The following is a 6,523-nucleotide window of genomic DNA, read 5'->3' as shown; positions in this document are numbered from 1 at the left end:
GATATTTAATCCTAATAGTCGAGTTTTGACGGCGATTGGTTTACGACCTTGTCAAAAGCCCAGGCTGTTGCAAATAGCTGGAGCTTGTAAGGAGAAGGAGCTGAAATCAACGGTGCAGAGCTGGAGCTTCAATTAGCCAGAACCGTCGCAAGCAGGAGCTGGAACGAGACGGGGTGTCCGCTGTCTGGGGCATGCCTTAGCCAGAGGCAAAATTACCAGCAGCTGTAACGAGCGGGAGCTGCGATTCGCTGCAGTGTCTGTTTGCCGGAGCATCCGTCGGCCAGACTGCACTCCCAGCACGGCTGAAGAGCAGCCAGGCGCAGGCAGGGCTGTCCCCGGCAAGGCGCTCCGAGCGGCAGGGAGGCGAGTTGTCCTTCTGCTAGCGGGGAGCCCGGCCTCTTCCCTCGGGGATTAAATCCACGCCACGCGTGGATCCGCTCTCTTTGCGTGGAGGGTCTCTCCCGGTCCCGTTCCCGAGGGCTGAAGCGAGGTCCCCCGGGGGGCAGGCGGCAGCACGAGGCGGCGGTGTCTCCCCGGTACCCGGCAAAGGGGAGCGAAACCGGCCGGCTGGAGCTCCCGGGGTGCACAGCCCGGCCCCGCACGGCAGAATCCTTCCCTGGGTTTTCACCGTTGGCTGGGTGTAACAAACAGGTTCATTTTGTGCCTCCTCTTTTCCCAGCGTCACCTTCTGCGTCACGTGAAGAAAATCCTGCGTGGTTGACGCCGCTTGCTGCTCAGGTGATGGCACGTGTGGGGCCGGGGGAGCCGGGAGAAACATTGGCGCGTTCAAGGTCGCTGCAGGTGCTCCCCGTTAAACCCAGGGAAAAGGCAAATTTGCTGCCGGTGCAGAAAAGCTGATGAACAATTGCCGTGAACAGAGTGTGCGTGCCTCGTTCCCGCATCGGTCCCTGGGTAGTTACGAGTGTTTTCCTTTCAGGGAAAAGAATGAGCTTTCATCTACGAAAAATTAAGAGCTGCCTGTGTCCTTCTTTAAGTTCAAGTGTTTCTCTTCTGTTTGTTCTTACTGATTTTATGGGCAGGTTGGAAATAGCCTTTTATTTTTATAGGCATAACTCAATTTGTAGTACTACGTGGTGTCAGGAGAGTGAATTTTGGAGCACCCAGGTATCACTAGAAACGGAATGAATGAGACACGATGGAAACTGATATTTAAACTTGATTTTTACTTGATATTTTTTTTTTCCTGAGAGTGTTGACGGCACGTTGTCCTGTGGCTCAATCCACGTTCTGTTCAGTGGAGTCTTCAGTCTAGGACTTTTAAGGAAAAAAGTTGGTCCTTCCGAAAAAGGGCTAGTCGTTCATAGGCTCGAGGCATAGACTTGGAGAGCCGCTTAAGTACGTGATCAGAATTAAAGCCAAATGTCGCTTCGTGTTGCTGCTGTTGGCCTTCACTTTCGTTAATTTCCCCGCTGCTCCGTCATGGTTGGGAGCTCTGAATCATCATTTTTTTCACTCCCTAACGCATTTTTCTCCCCAAGGAGAGGCTACGTTTAAAAGTTACTTAGTTTCCTCGCAAATGCATCGGTCAATAAAACGGAGTTATGATTATTAAAACCACACAAATGACACCGGTCTTACAGATCTGGACTATTTCTGAACACGTGTTCATCGCGTGCAGATGTCATCGGGATACGGATCACCTGCATTTCATGCTCTGACGAGACAATCTGCTGAGACAGGGACGAGCTCCAAAAGAAAAAAAAGGTACAACGTCAAGGTTTTGTTTTGTTGTTGGTTTTTGTGGGCTTTTTGTGTTTGTGTTATTTTTTGGTTTGTGTTTTTTTTTTTTTTTAAAAAGAGTGCGATGTTGACTGGTGGCAGCCTGCAGAGCTCTCTTGCTGCCTGACCTCTCCTTTTCTTCTCTGTCACTCCTCTTTCGTGGCTGTAATTTTCACTCGGGTAGTTTTAGAAGAGCGATTTAGTTCCTCGCCTGTGTAGATGTGCTGGTAATACCTGGAAGGTAAATGCTTGAACCGGTAGCGAATAACTTGGCTACAAGTAGAATTTCTGAAGGAAGAACAACAACAGCAGGAAGCAAGTAGCGAGTTACCCCAAATTTGTGTGTGTCAAATGTGTTCCAAATGGCTCGTTTTGGTAAACATAAATTTTCAGGAAGTTCAGGGTTGTGTGTGGAAAAACGTGCCCCTCTGTCTAGGTGTCCTGCTACGTAAATAGCATCAGTCAGTAGCACATCCAGCGGCAGGGCTCCTGTTCCCTGCTCTCGATATGGCCGTAGTAGTGTTGTGATATTTCGACCTAAGAGGCGGGTTTAGGAATGGAAGGAGAATGCCTGCGTTCTGCAAGGGCTACGAATGCCGACCCTTTTCTCTGCCTGCTGCTTTCCTGTGCGTGAGATGAAACTGTATTTTTTTTCTCCCTTGTTCCCGGTAGAAATATTTCTGAAGCTGTCGCTGCTGTGGGTTTGCAATGTGCGTTACTGCGTTTTTGTAGAGTTCTAGTTACGGATCGTTTCTGCCGCGGCAAAGTGTCAAGATACGGTTTTCAGTTTAAAGCTTCAGAAGCTGCATTCGCTGAAATCGGCGTAGGTGAAGCTGGTTGTTGTGGTTTAACCCGGCAGGCAGCTAAACACCACGCAGCTGCCCGCTCGCTCCCCCTGCCCCCAAAGTGGGGTGGGGGAGAGAATCGGAAAAAAAAGTGAAGTTCGTGGGGTGAGGTAAAGACAGTTTAATGGGACAGAACAGGAAGGGGAAACAATCGTAACGATAAAAGAATATACAAAATAAGCGGCGCACAATGCGATTGCTCACCGCCCGCCGACTGATGCCCAGCCGGTCCCCGAGCGGCAGTCGCCGCCGCCCGGCCAACTCCCCCAGCTTATGTACTGAGCGTGACGTCATATGGTACGGACTGTCCCTTTGGCCGGTTTGGGTCATCTGTCCTGGCTAAGGTCCCTCCCAGCTTCTCGCTGGCAGGGCATGAGAAGCTGAAAAGTCCCCGACTAGCGTAAGCGCTACTTAGCCACAACTAAAACATCAGCGTGTTATCCACGTTTTTCTCGTCCTAAATCTAAAACACAGCGCTATACCAGTTACCAGGAAGAGAATTAACTCTATCCCAGCCGAAACCAGGACGCTGGTCTTGCGCATGATCCCGCTGTGCTCGCAGGGGTGCTCAGTGGCTCCTCATCAAAACAGCGAGGTGCGTGTGGACGTCCGTAGGGTTGCGCTAGGGGTCTGGGGGCGTTATGTATTTTTGCTGTTGGAAGACGGAATAGAGCGTGTGCCTGTTAAATCTAACGATGGTCGAAGGTTGGGAGGGACCCTGAGCAGGTTTGGTGGCACAACTGCAGTTTTCAAAGATCTCGACCGTTTGGAGAAACGGCCTGGAAAAAAGGATTCCTCTTTTGCAGCGAGTTCGCGAGGACAGACGGGTTGCCGTACTCTTTAACAAAAATACTCAACTTGGGACGTATCGGGTGAGGAAATCGCGGCTCTACTTAGGCTTGAGAAAACGTACGTAGGTGTCTGTGCCTGTCACCTGCGCGTCTCTAGGCAAGTGAGTTCTAAAGCTGCCGATGAGCCAAAAGAAAAGGCACGGTTGTCTAAAACATGCAGAAGCTCTAGTGGCCTGTCTCAACAACTGCACCAAAGATGATGCAAAATACTTTCTCCTCCACTCAGTTGTAGTCTTCACAGAAAAGGAAGCTTTGTGCTAAACGTTTTTTTTTTGGTTTTTTTTTTTTTTTTCCTTTCCTCTCAGCAGAATGTCAACTGCCGTGAAAGTACGAGACGGATGGAAAGGATCCATAGTGGTCTGCAAGTACAAGGTATGCCTGTGATGTGTGTCTGCATTTTTCCTAAGGTGCTTGTAGTGTGGACTTTACAGTTAACACGAAGAATGTGGCAGCTCTCCTTCTATCTGATTTTTTTAACATGAAATATTTTAACACAAATACTAAAAATAAAGGTCTGTTCTGGAGCGTGGTACGCCTATTCAAGGCTTGCTTTCCTTCGTCTATTTTCTCTTCCTGAAAGCAGAGTCTTCTGTTTCTGTGCGCTTGCTATTAAAGGGTGCTGTGAAAATAATGTTGGACTAGAAGAGGAAAGGAACTGTTTGTAAGAGTTCGGACGTTCGGGAGAAACAGGCTTTGTTTTCACGATAAAAGCTTAATGCTTTTTCAGTCAGTCAGTGTTTAAAATACCTTACAGGAGCACTCGAAAACCTTACTGAGATACTGGCATCTGTGCTAAAAGCAATCAAGGTTAAAGAAGAGGCGTGGACAACACGGGACAAATCGGCGTCGCTTCGGTGTGTTTTCCAGGCTTTCCCGAGAAGCGGTAGCAGCCTCGTAACTAGCGACAGAGAGTCCTGATGTGTTTTCGGTGAGTTACTGATTCTCTAATGTCCTTTTTCCTAACCTGCAGCGCGTAATTTTGACTTCGGGTGGAAAGAGATTTTCCAGAATGGAAATCTTTTTCATTCAAAGGAGTTGCCTTTTACAAACTTCCCATCAGAATGGATCTTCAGAGATGACGTGCTTGGCAGTAGAAGTCATCCGCAAGGAGACTTTTCACTCTCTCTGGAAAAAAAAAAAGGAGTTAAGTCGATTTCCTTGCAAGGACCCAAGCGCAGCACATCTTCCAATAGTCGACGTACGGCTGATCTTTGGTTCTCGGGTGTAACGGTCGAGAGATCGTAAAGACGCGTTCCTCCGCACGCTTGGGTACAGCCAACAGCGTTAGCAAACCTGCCAGTCCTTTTTGGTAGCCTTATGTATTGCAGCACCGGGGATTTGATATTCCCCACCGCCTGCCCCCCCCCCCCCCCAAAAAAGTAAAACCGTATGGGAGATCTCTTATCTCACTGATTTTTCTATCATAAATGAAATTTTAAAAAGAAAGTTAAAATTGTCTAATTTCCAAACTGACTTGCGTTGTTTAAACTGCAACTGCCAAATAGCTGTAGCGTATAATTTATTAGGTGTGCTTAAGCAGTTGGGTAGTTGCTCTAAGCGTTTAAAAAGAGAGGCAACTGAACGTTAGGGGCTTTTTTCCCGATCTTTTGGCAGAGTGCTCTGAAGCACTTTATTTCTGTCTCGCTTTCGACGGCGCGTTTCCCCGGCAGTTCGGTAGCATCGGTCTCGGCGCAGCTGGCCAGGCGTCCCTCCTAGTCATGTCACACACGCAAAACCCCTGGTCAAACGATAGCTGTGTAGCTTGGAGGTAGATAATTTAACGGTATGAATTCACAGCTACGCAATTTCAATGAACGCAAAAGGAAAATCAAATATTTTTATAGTACGAGTCTTCTCATTGTACGTATGTAAGCGTGCGCACGCCTTTTTAGCATAAAATGAATTGCTGAGATTTGTTCTTTCTTTTTCATTTTACTCTTCAAAGTTTTACGCTTCACTTTCAGCTTTATCGGCCAAGCGAGCGAGATGCGCAGCAGCAGCAGCAGCAGCGCAAGGGCTGGAGCTGCGGCGGTGGATCCGTGAGCGTAGATGCTGATTACGGCGCGCCCTTGTCCTGCAGCCTCACGGGGTTATCTCCCTGCAGCGGTGCTGTAAGGAAGGGACGAGGCGTTTTCCGACACCAGCGAGAGCGTTTACTTCTCTGCGAAGAACGTGTTCAGAATTGTGTCAATTAGTCTTCACGCTGATTTTAAGCGTTCGAATCGCTCGAGCTTTTAAAGGCGGCGTTGTATTTCGAGCTGACCCGTTTGCCTGGCACCCTCCTTTAGCTCGACTGCTACCCTCTCCCTTGCCCTGACCGAATTCCTCTGCTGCCTTCGGTGCTGTTTTTTTAACGTGCTGAAATATCCGTTGGGATTTTTGTTTTTCAGATGCCTCGCTGTGAGCGTCCCGTGGTGCTCAGGAGAGACCCCCGGCCCAGGTTTGCCTGCCGGTCGTTGGGCATGCTGAGGGTGAGGGGCCGGCTGGCAGCCTGCGGGACGGGGGCTGGGGGGGGCTGCAAGCGTTTGGGGGGGCTGCCCCTCCTTTATCTTTCTAGCAGAGCCCCCCTTTTTGGCGGGGGTGCGTGCGTACATACGTAAACGGCATTATTAAAGTAACGAGCTGCCGGTTGGGGCCGTTTCCCTCGTTTTGTGTCTTTTTGGGGGGGTGAATAAAAAGGGGGGGTTGGGGGGCCTGGAGGGGTGATGATGTCATTTGGGGCACCCCAGCATCACCACGGGGGTGATGATGCCGTGGAGGAGCAGGTGAGTGGGGAATGGGGGGTCATGGGGGTCCGTGTCCCCCCCCCCCCCCCCAAGGGGGTCACAGCCCAAATTGCCTGAAAATTCATGGGGGGGGGGTTCAAAAATTTTTAAAAACTGTAAATATATCTGTGAGGCCTCGAAATAGAAAAAAATCTCTCCTTGTTACGTATATTGAAAAATAATATTAATTTATACGTACAAAAGGATTTCAAAATAAGGACCTATATCTGCCCTATTATATAAAGGATTTTAGAGTATAAAAAAATTCGAAAGATGTATATAGGGTTTTAAGATACAAAAATAACTCACGTCTGTATAAATT

At 48.9% G+C, this 6,523-nt stretch overlaps 1 long non-coding RNA gene across 1 annotated transcript; it reads left to right on the top strand.

Moving 5' to 3' along the window:
• The first annotated feature begins 3,710 nt into the window (after nt 1-3,710).
• LOC142076955 (uncharacterized) lies at nt 3,711-5,613 on the top strand. Its single transcript, XR_012671447.1, has 3 exons — nt 3,711-3,808; nt 4,191-4,364; nt 5,401-5,613. It is a non-coding gene; the product is annotated as an uncharacterized LOC142076955 (long non-coding RNA).
• Nucleotides 5,614-6,523: the final 910 nt, after the last annotated feature.

Source organism: Calonectris borealis, unplaced genomic scaffold (genome assembly GCF_964195595.1).
Source record: "Calonectris borealis unplaced genomic scaffold, bCalBor7.hap1.2 HAP1_SCAFFOLD_126, whole genome shotgun sequence".
Classification (NCBI taxonomy): domain Eukaryota; kingdom Metazoa; phylum Chordata; class Aves; order Procellariiformes; family Procellariidae; genus Calonectris; species Calonectris borealis.
The sequence above is the reverse complement of the archived record's forward strand: the minus strand, read 5'-3'. Positions and strand labels throughout refer to the sequence as shown.